This window comes from Danaus plexippus, chromosome 12 (assembly GCF_018135715.1).
Source record: "Danaus plexippus chromosome 12, MEX_DaPlex, whole genome shotgun sequence".
Lineage (NCBI taxonomy): Eukaryota > Metazoa > Arthropoda > Insecta > Lepidoptera > Nymphalidae > Danaus > Danaus plexippus.
The window spans coordinates 130,706-148,311 of NC_083545.1; the positions used below are offsets into that span (position 1 = coordinate 130,706).

The 17,606-nt window shown below is 36.6% G+C and overlaps 1 non-coding gene across 1 annotated transcript; it reads left to right on the forward strand.

The window, feature by feature from the left end:
• Positions 1 to 6,141: 6,141 nt before the first annotated feature.
• Positions 6,142 to 6,225, forward strand: Trnal-cag (transfer RNA leucine (anticodon CAG)). The gene has a single exon. It is a non-coding gene; the product is annotated as a tRNA-Leu (tRNA).
• Positions 6,226 to 17,606: the final 11,381 nt, after the last annotated feature.

Genomic DNA, 17,606 nt, shown 5'->3' on the forward strand with positions numbered 1-17,606 from the left:
AAATATACTCTAGAAATAATCAAGTTTTCATTTTTATTTCCTGATATACTCAATGGTCCATTAAAACAATGAGAACTTCGTCAGTATATTGTGTCGGAGTACCTCCTACGTGTGCCTCTGATTACTAGTTTCAAGTCACTAGTTCTGATAGTTATTAAAAGAAACTGTGACGAAAGTGAGATATCTTATTTTGTACGCATAAAATGTTCTCTAAAGTTTAAAGGATCTAAGCTGCATCACATCTTCACGGCGGAGTAAGTCTGTATGTTATCAGTATGCAAACGGCGCTTCGTTAGTGAAGTGGAACGCGGTCAACGGCGGATGTTGGCTTATTGAGAGATCGTGACCTGACCACCTGACGCAACACGCGTGCCGTATGACGCGGGCTATGACGTCACGAGCACGCCTCCATCTCCACGACACGACTGCGACGCGACCACGACACTACCTAGAGTCTAGACGACGGCCTACTTTCAACAGGATCCCGAACATGTAATTTGAACGGAAGTAACTTAGCTGTAATGAGTGACGCGTGCTGGAATATAATTTCGTCATATTTTACGGACCTGGCTTGTGATTCACGTTGATTCAATGCGTGTGGTTTTAATACATGTCAGGGTGTGTTGTGTTCAACGCTCTTCGTCAGTCTAACGAACTCGCTAAGGAAGTCGCTCCTTACGTCGAGAGCCATCAACCACGGTCAAGGTCTCTCCTACTCGAGGACATTTACATACAGACATTAATATATGACCGTGTATCGAACAGAAACATCGCCAGCTCTTGATGACAACGTTTGTCTGGTGATATAATAATTGGACATCAAATTTCTTAATGCTTATGTTATTTTAAAGATTCTGACCCTAGAACGTGTTAGCCATACCATAGCTAACATTGGATACTAGACACTCCTCGTCCACTGTTCGCGACTATACGTGCGATCATTTTAAAATATTTCTGTTCCGATAATGCTTGTAACCATAATATTATGGAAGACTTTTCCTTTGTACTCAATGAAATAATGGAAATACTATTAAAATACTTTTATATCTATTTGTCAAACAAACTAATGATTAAATGATAGCTCCTCCGTATCCCGGTCATTACATGATCCTTCAAATACTCACAAAATAATAACTTTCGAGAATGAATCTTTAAATGTCAAAAAAAACGAACCTAGTTTACAAATAATATAGAAAAAAATGAAGACAATACATTCTTTATCTCATTGACGACTAAAGCTTTGTTAAGAATGAATAAACGGATTTAACAACACTCGAGGGGAGTTTCTGGAAACTGAATGGTGTCGGCGAGCGGCAGCGCCGGCGCTAAGTGCGTCATTACTAACTATGTTTATACTCGGAAGTTCGGAATATTTGTGGGTCCGTGACGCAGGCAGCATCCCTTTGAGGTTCCGGTAGGCGGGAGGCTGAGGGGGTGGGTGGTCCGGCCTCCGGGCTGGTACACCGTTGTAAACCTGACTAACAACTGTTCCTAGTAGTGTGAAGTGAATCACGACCGCGGTCTCTTTATACTGTCACTAGATTTATTGACTGTCAGTAGGTATCACATGCCGGCACATTGTCCGATATAATCAGATGAGAAAACAGTTTTTGTTGAAAATATAAAACTTGAAAGAAATAAAATTATATAGACTTAGAAGCTCATTGAAGTAGTGCGATTACAAAATACTTTCTTCAAATTTTTCAACGAAAACTATATAAAAGAGAAAATATATTTTATAAAATGCAGATTTATATATAGAAATGCATGAATATAGATCGTGTATACTCAAATTTACATACTTATCTATATATATGTATGTATACCTTCCTTCCTTCTCTAACCGTTCGAGTAGTTGTTAGTAGTTGTTTTGATTTTACTATCAAAATAAGAAAACAACATGAAATAGTCCTGTGGAACTGACACTTTGCAAACTTTAAAGTAATATTTCATATATGTATTTATAACGTCCATGGCAAACTGGCGATAGTATATGGCATATAATGATTCAAATAGGTTAACATAAAGGCATCCGTCTATACTCTATAAGATCGACGATTAGATTTTTGTTTTTAGCTTTAAATTTTCCTCTAATTTTGTAATATCGTTTTATTTTCCTTCAATAAATGTTCTACGGGAAAGGTGTCGTACGTCTTTATGTAATTTATTGTAATAGATGATGTATATAAACAGTTTCACGCACGTGTGACGTCATCGTACATACGCTCACACGAGGGTTTCCTTCCCGCTTCGTTTTACTTCCACTGCAATATTCTATCGTTTGCCCGCATGTATGACAACAATCACATCACAGTTCTCTGTATAAGATCATTAATTGTTTCGTTACATCACTAGTGATATTGACGTCATCCTTCTCTCTTAATAACAGTAACAGAACTGTTGCAATTCTCAGAAGAAAGTATTTCAGTTGTAAGTCATTGAGATGTCGCTGATCGTTCATTGACGTGTGTCGCCGTCGGAGCGTGTGCGGACCTGTCGCTTTCTGACTAACTGGCCAGGTATCCCGACCGGCCCTCGGCTCGCCGGAATGTATTTATTACCTCACAAACGATGTAACAATTCATTAAGATCCATTAGGAAGCTTTGTTACTGAGTCTCGTTGTGTTGGTTAAACTCTTCTTTCATCTATATTGTTAATATTTATAAGACCTCATTAGCGCTCATTCTAACCAGTAACCTGTATTGCTCGGAGACTGTGTGCGTGCTACTAATGATGTTATTAAAATATATTTGTATTGTTAGAGTTGACGGGTTCTGTGTTTACAGTTTTGCGACTTTGCAACCTGCGATTTCACTCGAGTTCTTTAAATATACATTTCTCTATAAATGTGTATATGGAAATGCTTTGCCTACTTGTTTAGATGTCATACTTATGTATCTGTTTAAATCTATGAGGCAATTGAGTATTTCTGTTTGATTTATGAAATGTCTGTCATTCTGTCTGTGACAGTTGTAATGCAAATTATATAATTGATGGAGTAATGCTTGTATGAGTAACGCGCGGATTGTTTAGTATAAATAACCTTGTAGAAACCTTCAAGACTCGCTTCAAACGAACTAAATCATTATTTTTATTCTCTTAGTTATATTTCAGCTAAGAGCATAAACACCAAAATATCATTGGTGTAATTTTCTTGTTTTTGTTTTGAAATTCCAAATTCGATAAAGTTTCCATGACACCACTATGGACACAGTTTTTTTTATTAAAAATGAATTTATATTTGGTGAAATTATCCCGTAACAGACACACAAAAAACACACAAAAAAGGAATGAATGACTTTTATGTGTATATCAGTAAATGTTTATTGCTCCGGATACATTAAATTAATTCCGTGTTTAATTATAACGACATCTATATGCGCGTCCTCTGTATCGGTCGATGATTTTTTTAAATCTACAATGTAATGACCCGCCCTCAGAGTCGCCTCAACTGTTTATGTTTCATAACTCATTCACGTACAACATTCAACACGTTGTTTATTTGTAGTATGTTTGTAATACCAGCTCCCCACGTACGCGGTTCTTCCAGTCTGATCCTGTTTCTTACATTTCCAAGTAATGTTCGTAGCCTGTGCCGTGTGGACGCACTCCATGAAGTAACTAAGTTTGAGTTCCAAACAAAGTTGAATCATCACTCGTTTTAGTCTAAATCTGAATAGTATCGAGCAGTTTCAGTTCCCTCTGTGTGTGTGTGTGTGTATATAACAACATTATCTATGAGTGTGTGTTGTAAACAGAATATAAATTAATAAACCGCAGAAGAGCTCGTAAGTTATTTATGATTCTGTTGTCATGTTACTGAAGATCACACATCCGCTTTCTTGCGGTAGGCCGTCCATGTAGTCTTTGTGGTTAACATCGTGCTCATTAATGGTCGACAGTTATGTAAAAACTTTTATTAAAATATCTTAGGTATTGGTATTGCATAAATAGCTGGGATAAAAAAAAAATATTTCTGTCTCTTCCCGATTTTCCGTACATGTTCGTTTTAGTAAGAAGTGTTTTTTATTTACTCTTACAATTCTAAAGTTTTATGAGACCTGTTATGGTTTTCAGTAGTATTTTATATAAAACCCGTCTGATTGTATAATTTAATAAATTTCAATTGAACCTCATTATCATGTAGTACAAAGACACAACTACCCTGCTACTGTATATAAGTTCAGACGAATCTTGGGACAGGGTCAGGACTCAGGTCCTATGAAGTTACTTTTTGTTTGCGACCTTGATTCGTGAATTCTCAGAACGTGGTGAAAGGAACTTACATTTCACATATAAGTCAGTAAAATTTTCCAATCTTTTTTCCAACAACATTTCCGCTACCAACGTGAACATTATTCACACATTGATCTCGTCACTTGTCACATAAAATCTTCTTTTTAATTCTCCTATTAATAACTGATTCTGTATTTTTTATTATGTAAATTAACACGAAAACCGTAAACTGTAATGAAGGGTAACTCAACGTTGCGGTTGGAAAAATGTTGTCCCCTTTTTCGATAACGAGGCAGACAGTGACTATAAGGTTAATATAAATTTACAAGCTTCGTTTTTTACTGATTTACATACTAATCGACATACATTTAATGGAGAAAAAGGGGCCTTGTGTTGATTTCAACTATATACCTTCATGCGTTTCTGAAAAAAAAGAGAGGGACGAGGAAGCACTTGTAGTATAAAGGCAGAGATTTTGCTGTCTGACACGCGGAATCCTGACAGCAGTTTCCAGAGCTGTATATTTGTTCGTCAGTCAAGATGAGTTTCATTAATGAGATGAGTAATCAGTCATATTAAGTTATATTTTTTTGATAATGTATGCTGTACTCCTAGCATTATTAGGCAATTAATGTGTCGTATGTCGTGTGTCGTGTAGTGTTTGATGCGCGCTGCCTCACGTAGACCCCATTGCCATCAGAACAGTCGCACGCGCCCTCCATACTAAGTGTGATGAACGCAGTGTGCTGGACACGTCATCCCAACGCCGAAATTGACATTCAGCTGAATGGGTTTTTTGATATTGCATTATAATACTAGCAGCTCGCACCAGTCACTACTCTTAGTAATGATCTGCTCAGTCAATTCACCGTACTACAGTCGTAACGTGCCTTATGAATAATTCGATGACATAATTACTGTACGAGTGATGGATGCACCTCGAAGACAGAAAAATGTGTGAGAATATTCAACATTACTGATAAAAGTAATGTTATGTATTATTTTCAATTATAAAACAAACTAGCACCTTGCCTATTTCCTTACAATCGAATATTGTGAAATTATCATAGTATAATCCGTCAAAGTTTTTTCATTTTCAGAGCAACAAAGACTGTTTAGGATTAGGTACATCTATTCAGTTTAGTAAAAGTTTAAAGAACAATTATTTGATAATATATATATTTTAAAATTTCACCCAAACTGCAAGAGAATTTTGCTTTATGTGTATATTTAAATAATATAGGTGATCTCTAGAAGACACTTGAATCGACTGGAGTTAGGGGCAGGTCAGTGAACATTGTTATTAAGATAATTAAAACCATAAGACTATTCTTAAGAAACCCATGGGGTCGTGTATCCGTTGTTTTATACGCACCAGCGAGAAGATTTTGATTTTTGGTTCGTATTGCCAACATAAAGGAAATGTGTAAACAATATTTTTAGCGGAATAAAGAATTAATTCATATAAACTAAAGTAAACAAATGCAGCTGAGAGGAATGACTGCAGAATGTTAATTAACGAGAATAAAATAACTGCTATTAATACACATGACACAGAAAATATTATTATAAAATACTTCAAAGAAAATACCACAGCGTTCGGAAAAATACATTCGTAGTAATTGTAAAACATTTCCTAAACGAATGGAATCGAGCTGTGGAAGTTGACGACAATTTAAATTCTTCCTCTGTGTTTATTATTGCAGGCTCGTGTTGCACTGTCAGAGGAGAGTTCCCCGAGCCCTGAGAGCGACCTTCGCTCCTGATGTCACACTCCTTACGTCACCGACGACGCCCTTGAACTTACCAACGTTGTCGTACAGTGGCATACAAATGTCGTACAAAGGCGTAGGGAATTACGATTGCTTTAGGAAATGAATTTATAATTTGAAAGGATCTTCAGAGTCAGGATGGCCGAGCGGTCTAAGGCGCTGCGTTCAGGTCGCAGTCCACTTCTGTGGGCGTGGGTTCGAATCCCACTTCTGACAGATTTGTTTTGTGAATGTGGAAAGTAAACTATCTCTGTTAAATTTATTTAATCTAATATAATTCAATAACATTCTTTTATTATTTTTAAGTCAAACTTCTTACAAGGTTGGTTCAACGTGAACGCTCCTGGAACGGGAAAGGGGGGGGGGAGTAAAAAGAGACAGCGAGAGGGAATGCGTGGCGCTCGAACGTATGCGGGTAATTAATTGTGAAATGTAATGCATTAACTTAATGTTAGTAAAGTTCGTCTTAAAGAAACAAAATCAATTTGTATCCCGTTTTCATTCCAACATTACGAAGTTTCACTTCTTCCGCGCGGAGGGACTCCACGTACAATAAAAATTTTATTCAAATTGACGTATGTACGTATCGTAACCGACTGAGTCAAGTATTTCCAACAAGCCGGTGGTTTCTTCTGTCTGTAACCACAGAGTTCATTTCTCATGATGTCAGGTTCTATTAAAGCTTCGTGTTCATGAACATTACACAGAAAAAGCAATTAATAGTAACAGCGCTAGAGTCATCTCTTAAATACGTATTCATATTGTTTAAAATTATTGTTAAAACGTCATGAAAAATCCTTTCATATATTATGTGTTGTTATGGAGGCCTGTTAACGTCAGAGGTAACGTAGTGAGGACTCAGCGTTACGAGTCGCAGCACGTAGGGAGCGGTGTCACTTCAGGCCGTGTGCCGTGTGAGACACGCGGCCACGTACTGAGATCGCAGGATGTCAAACAAGGAAAACATATTACAATTAAATTATTAAAAAATCATCACCAAATAAGATCGAAATTTGATATATATTTTCTAATAAAATGTATCACGTTATATGATGTTATCGCACTCTGCATCAACTTTAAATGTTCTTTATATGAACACAGATAAAGATTTTAAAATTATTTACCTCCCATAAAGGGTCCATATTGATTTTATTATTGAAACGTATGCCAAAGTATTTAGAGAGCGCCAGATGTACTTGTCCCCTCCGACATACAGTCCGATTCTATTATTTCTTCCAAAATTTCTTTTATCCCCTAGAAAACATGAGTCCAGGAACAACACTATGTCATTATGTATCATGCTATATCTGTATATGTATATAAACATGCGATATTCCTGGGTTACATACGATCATTATAGTCCGGTGAATGTTTTTATCGAATTTATTTATCACTAAGAGTCTCTTTGCTGCTAAATAAACTGTATGTGCTCCTCCTCATTTTCTTTATCATAAAAATTACACCCCATTTAATGGATTTACATAAATAATATCAAACTTTGCTATTCGTCGTTCCGGTGACTATTATTCTTTGATGTTTTCTTTGATACCTTTAATCCCAAAAAAGAGGAATCGATTAATTTTCTTTAGTTTCGTATATCTTGACTATGTTAAGGATTTCAATTATTAATATTCTCATAATATCGAAGGAAGTAGATTTTTGGATGAGAAACTTGGTCAAGCTGTCAGAGTTCACGCGACGACGAGTATAATAATTATTTTATTTATATTGATAATAATTTTTTACAATATTAAGGAATGTTTGTCGCATGTGTATATTAATGTGAGCCGAGCGCCCGCGCCGGTCCGTCTGCCGGCTTTAATTCCTCGTTACTTAGAGAACAGACTTCAATAATGTCATAAAATATTATATTATATAAGTTATTACAAAAGTTTACAGTTTTAAAATAGCTTTATTGGAATTACAGCTGTAGAAATGATCCAAATTAGGTACCTATATATTGGCGAAGAAGTAATATATATTTTTTTTGTATTTCATCATTTTACTTGTAAATGCTATCTCGAATAGATTTTTAAAGGTTGATTGTTGATATTATTAAGAACTTACGGTTTTGTCACGACGTTCGTTATCATCGTACGATTCCTAAATGCAATGTAACACAATAGTTTTGTGTTACTTACTTAATTTAAAACCAAAGTCTTCATGACTGACATGAGGTACTGAGATAAGAAAACAATTAAAACTAATTAATTGAACAATTAATTATATTAAGGAAACAGCATACTTTATGTAATGTTCCGTAATAGTGAACTTTATCCGACTGTTACGATCCTCGCGGACGGTCATCGGCAGCTGAGTATTTAGTTTGATGTTTGTGGTTTATATTGAGAATGCCCTGAACATACAGTCGGTCGCACAGGATATAAATACGTTATGTAACAATAAAAGTTAAGGATAGAGAAGTTGTACATTTCCTTTTGATGTTTCCGCGGTTTGGGATCATTAGACCTGGGTTGCTCTACATTAGATAGTATTCAGTCCTTGTAAGGCGGTGACAGGTGACTGGTGGCGTGTCTATAATGTTCAATGACTGATTGGTTCTGTGGCTCGCACGATCCTCGGTGGCATGGCGTGACGTTCACTCGTCACGGCCGACTTCATACTAACTTATACTGTTACTTTCCTCTGATGTTTGTTAAATATCACCCGATCACCCGATGCTAATACTTGCTGTACCGTGTTTACGGATGATGACATAGCAACGCTGACAACATCATGTCATTATATATTCAGAGATCTCGCTACTTAGTGTTGAGATCTGTAAGACTCACATTGCAGGAATCTGTTTGTTTCCAGTCTCTGTCGTGGCTCTCATCTTATTAGTCCTGATTTTATTGTGAGTGTACTTTGAGTAACGCTCTGCGTGTCATAACGTCCCGGTTATAATCCTGTTGAATGCGATCGAGAAGCTCACCTAACAAATTAGTTTTCCCTTTCATATCAAAGTTTAAGATGCTTATGTAAACGCTCATTATATTTAAATACAGCTTTACCCTGAGTGTATTTGATGTTTGTTCTCTTGCGGTTTCGTTCATGGCCGCGGTTCTGCCTGATGAAGTGCTGGGTGCACACCCTCTCTTGTTGTGATGTTTGAACAAGTCTACAGTGCCGTGTTTTTTAGTAGTTCGAGTATTGTGTCAATAGGTGATTATTTGTTTTTGCAACAATAATATTATTTTTTGACAAAATTGTGTCTTATTAACAATCAACTTACCGCCAAACATATCTATAAATTATGAACATCGTGTCCCTTTTTTTGTATATAAGTTGGTATTTTTCCTATGTTTTGAGAGGCGTTCTTCTAATGGGCACTTCATAGTTATATATTTTCATATCTTCGCGTACACACAGCACAGACACACACCTCCTACTAATAAAAACTTTATATTTGATATGAACAACATGACAACTACCAGCACGTTCCTGTAGATGTTGTCATCATGTCACGTCATAACACGGAACAGACAAACGAACTGTCACACTGAAAGTTCGTCTTCATAAATATTGTTATTTGAAATGGAATGTACATACATCATTATATTCAAATAATTCATAAATAGTGTTTGGTCACAATAAAAGGTTGATTTTGTCAAATATATACTCGTAGAGGTATGATTTTAATCCAATGTATGAAACAAACGTCTTCCAAAGAGCTAACTCACACCAAACATCTTGTGGCTACGAGAAGTTTGTTTTATTCTTTAGTCGATAAAACGTAATTAATTAATTATGTATTAATTTATTGTTATTTATTACATTAGTGTGTGATCTATTTTCTACCGCAGCTCCGGTGAAGGTCCCTCGTCCGTTTCCGCTTTTAGTTTTGAACGGTAATGATGTGGAAATCATTTATCCGACAAGAGCCGGGGAAAACCGTCTGATTCATTGATGCACTGGCGCTGTATCACATTATCAACCCTAGGACACTCGTAATAAGGACCACGAACGTTTAAATCTACTGCAGGGCTTGCTTTCTACTTCCACGGCGAGTGCGTCAATGGCCGTATTTAATGTGCAAACTAAGACTACACCGGAATGTCCCGGAATTTTTTTTCTGCTATTTTCGTTCTACGAATATTTCATCGTAAGCGTGAAGGCGTTCCTCACCCTGACGGTAGACAACTGCCACCACCACTAGCCCATCATCCCATCATACCATCCCACCACCAAACGTCCGACACACAACATTCACTCATTGGTTTTCACAATCAAAATCATATATATATATAAGTGTTTAAGTGAAATAAAATCAATTCCTTGCCTTCAACCATCATCTAAATTCTAAAGCATTACTAACTGTTTAATAAACATATTAAAAATTGTTAATTCTCTGTGTATGTGTACATTTCTAAACTATATTTTCCTTCCTTCGCAGAATCCCAACTACGTAACATCTCTTCCACTTCATAAAAAGACGTCACAATCAAAACTTAACTACACGAGTGGTGACTGCGCCCTAGTGATTGTTACACCTCATTCTTCATGTGTATGTGTTCAGATGTTAGATGGCGGTGTGCTGATGCGTTCCACTAGATGTGTATGAATGTATCGTGTCCCATGAGTCAATGCGGATCCCATGTCCGTCACCAGCTCGCCTCGCCTCCGCTCCCTGGTCGTGAGAGCTTCCCCCGCCCCCTCTCATGCACCAAGTCCTCTCCCCCTCGCACCTCTGTCTGTGACTCATCCTTCACGTGTAATCCTCATTCCTCACATCGTTCAAACACGCCGCTGGTATCTTCGATCTCAAGAATTTAATACTTTATTCAAGTAATACTATTTTAACTGAAACATTACCTTCTTTATTCTCTGCGATGCTCTCCATAGGAACGTTCACACACTCGACGGTCATTATATGAATGTGGTTATTGTTTGAGACGGTAGTGAGACCAAATTGTTATATGTAGTTGAAATATTAATAAATATGTAAATATCACTTATTTATGAATCTCTGTGGGTTTTTTAAAAAACTAAATGAATATTTAATAACAACAAGGAACCATTCATATCTTCTAAGATTTCTTTTTCTTAGAAATTATATGTTGAAGCTCCTCTCCCTGCACCGCGATGGATCCACGATGAAAAATTTCGTCTCGTCTGTCCATTGTTATAAACATCATTTATATTATTACTAAGTATTGTAATATTTCAAAACAATTCGCTGCGGTCTTGTTACCCTCGTTACTCGTATTGTCCTTAAAGTTTGAATGTAATAAAGATCTTATTAAATATCAGAGTAAATGATAATTGCCGATCCAGACGTCACAGTTAAATATTAAGTGTAGTTTAAAGTTATTGTTGTTTACAGATGAATAATATTATTTATTTATTTTAAGAAACATTTGCAGCAATAGCAGGCGACCATTAGATTGATAAAGCTAAGGACAGGGAGGAATGGACTCTTTGGAGGAGGCTACACAATACACTAAATAGTTATTATTGGTTATTGATTATTAATAATTATTATTAATTATTATTATCACGCATTATCTAAGTTACACTTTATGAATGTTGGGCAGTAATATATATAATATAGAATTAATAAATAGCGTGTTTAATAATACCTACTATATTTTTAATCAAGGAAATGAAATGTTATTCTAATTTAAATTAGTCTTACTTTATTGTTACGCTTGAGAGTACGGAATTAATAAAGCTTTTATTATTATTATCAATAATTACTTATTTTAAGAAACACGACTCATAAACTTATAATAACAATAGCAAGAGTCCAGATGAACTGCTACAAAGAATATTCAACATCTCATGCAGCTCCTGCAGCGACATATTAATAAGATAACATTGTCTTGTATTACAGCCGTCCACACTCGCCTCCGCCGTTACTTCTACTGACGAACACAGTGTACGACTATTTTTGTTCATTTCATTTCACGGGTGTTTCCTCTCGACCATTGTATTTTTGGTTTAATGTCACTAATAGATTGATATTTTTTTGTTGCAGTCGTAAACTACTAGTCGGTGAGGCGTCGGGGACTACCCCTCAGGGTTTTTCTTTTGGAAAATTTACGTTTGATGTTGAAAGAGTTTCACGTTTCACGGTTCAGTAGTCGTTGAAACACAATAGAAAACGTGCCTCGTCTTGAATTGAATTTACAGATTAATTAAGTATAGAAAATACATATTGCAATTACACGTTTTCATGGACTAAAACTTGAAGATGACTGAAGTATTACAATGAAAGACGTCTACAGAGAAATAGTAGATATTGAGTAGATGAAAACGACAGTAGAGACGTGCTTTATAAAATGAAAATGAAGTCATCCAAGCCGAGAACTGTTAGATCGATGGAGGATACGGAAGTACGGAGGAAGGAGACAGGACAGGAGTGAGGAGGGTGAGACATGGGGGGAGAGATCACACCGCGAGTGAACACAACCTGCACATCGACCGCCTAGAATAGAGATGAATCATGCGGTTAGGGTAAACTAGTACGCGAGATGTGAACCGATTGTATCGGAATATATTAGAATAAGATCCGGTATCATTGATGATAATCGGTGTGAGTGCGAACCAAACGGAGCCGTCAAAAAAATTAAACAAAACTATGAATAATTATAAAGTAACAGCATTGAGTCATCTCCTTGTCAGATCTTTTTATAAGATCCTGGATCGAGTTCACGGAACTATGAACCCGCTGCTCCTGGCTGGATCAGACCGAGGGAGTTGAGATACAGCGTAACAAGACATTAGACAAGGGTTACACGAGCCGTGCTCGACTGAAATAGCCGTCACGTCCTCGCACATTATGAGTATGTATATAAAATGAGTATCCATTAAAATGTAAGTTAATTCCAGTAAAAATATGAAATAATAAAAAATATATATATTATAATAAGGATAAATGCGTGTTCAGTCGCCGAGCTGTCTGCCTCAGGGCTCAGGCGACGTGGCCGATAGCTTGGCCGATAGATGAATAACTAATGACCGTGTTCGAACAGACCGAATGACGGACATTAGTTAGTATGTGTGGGGGACGGAGTTGGAGTGCACTTACTTTAAATAATAATATAATTAATAGGATACTAGATCAACTAAAACGTTACTATTGTAAGTCATTTAAAAATACTAATTAATGTGTAATCATTACAATAATCATCATGTTTTTTTCTTCATATCCGTGTGATGTTAAAGTTATTACTTGGTGATGTCGTTATGTAGGAAGTAAGAGACGCGTCAACAGCACGGACCGTTGGCTTGACCGAGGTCTATGTATCAATGTTCAAACTGAACATTAAATTGTAATTGTTTCAGCCAGATGCTGGTGAGGGTCAACACACACACTTACGAATCAACACTACTGCATAGTGTGTTCCCATTTTAATATTTAATTGTATATTATAAACAAGATATTCCAATATTTTGTAACCGTTTTTTAGTATCAGTATATATTTATTATTCAGGAGATAATAAAATATTCATTTATTTATTCGATCAATATCTGCTTAGTTCGTTTATCTTAAAAGCCAAAAGGTGTTAAAATAATTTGAGAACCCTGCGGCTGCCTAGGATAAATAAATTATTTCTCAGTTGCTGAGCGACCCGTCTGCGAGCGATACTGTAAATTCAATCACGTGTGATGACGCGGTAAGAAAATGGTTTAGTTATGTTACATATACTTTTATATAACTTTAAATGACATAAAACATACGTAAACGTAATACATTTTTCATAATTTTAAAAGGAATAACATTTGTGTATAAGTGACATTAACTTATTCATGTTCATGATTGTTCCTTGTCATCTCACCCAGCCCATGTATGGCACAGTATCCCGTGAGTCACGCGGGGTCCAGGAACTGCGTCGTCTGTAAGGAGTCACCGCATCACAATTACTCCGGATCCAAGATCGTCAATTAATGACGCAGACTGATCATTGAGTCCGTTCATTAGACATACACTTCATAGGATAAACTTATTCATACAATATAGTTTAGCGATGTCTTGATCAGACTTTAAGATATTGAAATGTTGCCATCACTAACAGACACGGAGGCAGGCTTGGTAGAGAATAGAATGAAAAAAATGAAGCTACAAACAAGTTGTCGAGTTGTTTTATGGCAGGAAGATGCTGGATGTGGGGGTATTGAGAAAAAACCTGATATCAAATGATTACCAATGAGATGAGATACTGTACGTGTTGTACGTCACGTAGAGGGCCCTCTTGGGACGCGAGTGGTGGCACGTATAGATGCGTCTCTAATGGGGGCCCTTCAACCTGACCAAAAACAGCCTCACCGGCCATACAACCTCATTGGACACGGGACGGCGCCGCGACTAATCACAGAAAATGGAACGGTTTACCGATTTAAACCATGCCATCTGCGTACCTTTATTATAAAATAGACATTTAGAAATCGTCTCTTACCGTTGCTTCTCCTACTTTGGAAAGAGAGGAGATACGAGACTTATCACACAGATGTCGAATAGAAGAAATTAAGCCACAGAGAAACCATCGTAAGCGATCCGATAAAAAACAACACACACTTGTTCGGAGACCAACTATATAGTATATACCAATATATATATATATATGCAGACCGTGCAAAGTGGAGGAGTTTAAGCAGGAAGGCAGACCCTGGCTAATGCTGGGATAATTGCCAGGAAGAAGAAGAAGATATATATATATGCATACTGAATTAAAAATACATATATCAAAATTCCAACGAAGTCACATGCAAAAGCTGGTATAAGTTTAAGTATCGAAATATAACTTGACAGAAATTAATACAACAAAATGCATTTCGTTAATACGATGTGAAACAATAAATAGGAATCATTTGACACGATGTATTAAATGTGCTCGCGACATCATCTGTGTTGCGTGTATTTGTCCTGTGATATCATTCCGCTTAGTGTCACATTCTAATAACATAACGTGGAATTTAATTAATTTATGACACCTAAAAATTATTAATGAGATGGTAACAAAAACGACGTGTGACATGTCATTTAACTTCAAACCATAAGGTAATAAATATAATTGTATGTTAAAAACAGATGAAGAGCCAGTTTTCCTGATAGTTCATGTTTCTGTCATCTGTCAGCACCCGTCCACTGTTCCGATGACAATGTCAAAGGTGTTCCGACACTTGCCTTTATAAAAAAAATAGTGATGAATAAATAATCTATAGAATTGATTGTTTACGATATAATTCAATATTACTTGTCGCTCCACTCGAAAAAACCCAGTAATAAGTAAATATAACATTTGAATGACCAAAAAAACTTTTTATATGTTTTAATAATCGTGCAGGCATCTTCGTACTTTATTAAAAAGAAGAACGACGACATAAAGACCACATCAGCAAGGCATATCCATAACATCCTGTCGCTAGTAGTCTGCTTCTGCAGAAGGTTAAGAGAATAAGAAATACGTGTCACAAATCAAAATTAGAATAAAGTATATTTTGTACCAAAGTACATTATATTTAGCGCAAGTTGGCATCGTCACACTACACACGAAGCTTTTCCGTTTCTTATTCATTAATGTACGTTAATACTTAATGCTATACGCTCCATATGACAGGTTCTGATGCCTGCACACAGATACATCCGTATACACAGATACAGAGAGTTATCGTTACGAAAACCTTAAGTCACTCTTATATACCGGATCCGTGTCCTCCCGCTAACTGTCTGTAGACTCCTGGGACCTCGGACGATAGAATATTCGCAGAATGTCTTATACTAACATAACAGCGTTCTGAGTGCCTGAGCGTCGCCCGAGCATCACACGAACAGATATCATAAACGATCATAAATGTAATGTGTTTAACGTCACCCGAACTTGTTGCGATTTTAGTGTAATGTTATAATAAGTATAATGCACTGAGCTCGCCGGGGTCGGACCGGTCCCGTTTCGCTCACACCGTCGCCGAGGGCGTTCACCGCGGGCATGCGACCCCCTTCCGGTGAATCATACAGCCTTCGAGTAACCTTTTGTACGGCACACATTACGCCATTCATATATAACGCGGAGCAGACGAGGGAACGGAGCGAGCGATGGAGGCGGCCGAGGGACGAGTGCATGCCTGGTATGTCCGGAGTTGCAGCGACTGTTTTGGAAAGGAGGCGCGGTGCCGTGACCGAGTTAGGACGGACACACGCACACGCTCCACGCTCTCGTGATGATATGACTTTATGACATGTCATACATTAAGTGTAGGACTCTCCTACACTGTTTTACATTACTATGGTAAGATTATTTATATAAATCAGTCTTAAGAGTGCTCAGCTGACATCACGAGCCGTCTAAGGGTTATAGCGTGTGTGTTCCATGCCTATAATACGTCAGTGATGGACAAGATGTAGAAGACGAGAAGGACTTTACTTATATACTTAGTATTTTTTTATATACTTGTATTTAACATTATTATTGATCAATTATTTTTAAATAGGAGGTAATAAATCTTATTATATTTGAAGGTGTTTGTTGTGACTTTTTGAATACTTATTAATATTTAGTAAGATATCTGCTGTAAACTAGCAATTGACGAAAACTAAACGTTTAAGTTAAAAGTAGTGTGACTTAAAAAAGTTTCCAAATGTTTTTACTCACTCACTCGATTAAAGTTCAGCGAGAGACTTATATTGTTGCACTAACAATAAAGTCTTTATTCTAGAAATGATGATTTTAAACTTATCAGTAACAAATAAAACACAATTAATTAATAAACGCTGTATATGTCTATAACTACGGAGCCTTCCCTCAATCAATCGTCTGATTTTTACTAATATTTTTGTCAATAGAAATTACCTGATCTGAGATTCTGTAAGGGATGCTGCGGCAGATCTTCCCTCCATCGCTCCGAACCAAAACTGAGTCTTTGGAAGGTTTATATCCTCGGACTCAAAGTCCAAGGACGAGCTTCATCATCGTGATGACTGACCAAACGCTGGGTGTCCTCAAAGACATAAACAATATTTAAATAATTTCATAACATACTAGTTGCCATCTACTCGACATTGTATGGGGCTGATGTCTCCGGTAATCGCTGTCTTACATCTTTCATATTTTTTAGACAATTTTTTCATTAAATCAGCGTCATTGTCCGTGTTTCTGGGGTTTCCATTATATTTCCCGCGGAAAAGCCTTTGACATAGAATGTTCGGTTTGTATCTGGGTAGTAACTCGTAGCTGGCAACACCACGAGTGTCGGCTCGGTAGCGTCAATATGCGCCTTATCTACGGGTTATGTTAATACAAAAAAAAGTCCCAGAAAACGAGATAACGCGATGCTCTAAACCTACTTTGGAAACTGTTAATTTGTTAACTTGTTAATACGACCTTGGCCTTAGAGTTCTAGGCATAAATTTACGAAATGATTTTTAGCATTTAATGTTGTATTCAAAGGATCATTTTATATAACGTGTTTTCGAGATGCTGTCTGCTGCTGTCAGTCACAATAATTATCTATTATTATTAAAAAATAAATAATTTATAGACATAACATTTTCTTAATTTTCAAACTCTTTACGGCCAGGTCATGTTTCATTTATATACGTGTCAGTATTATCAGTATTAATAAAAAAATTATAATAAATCAGTATTTTTCATCT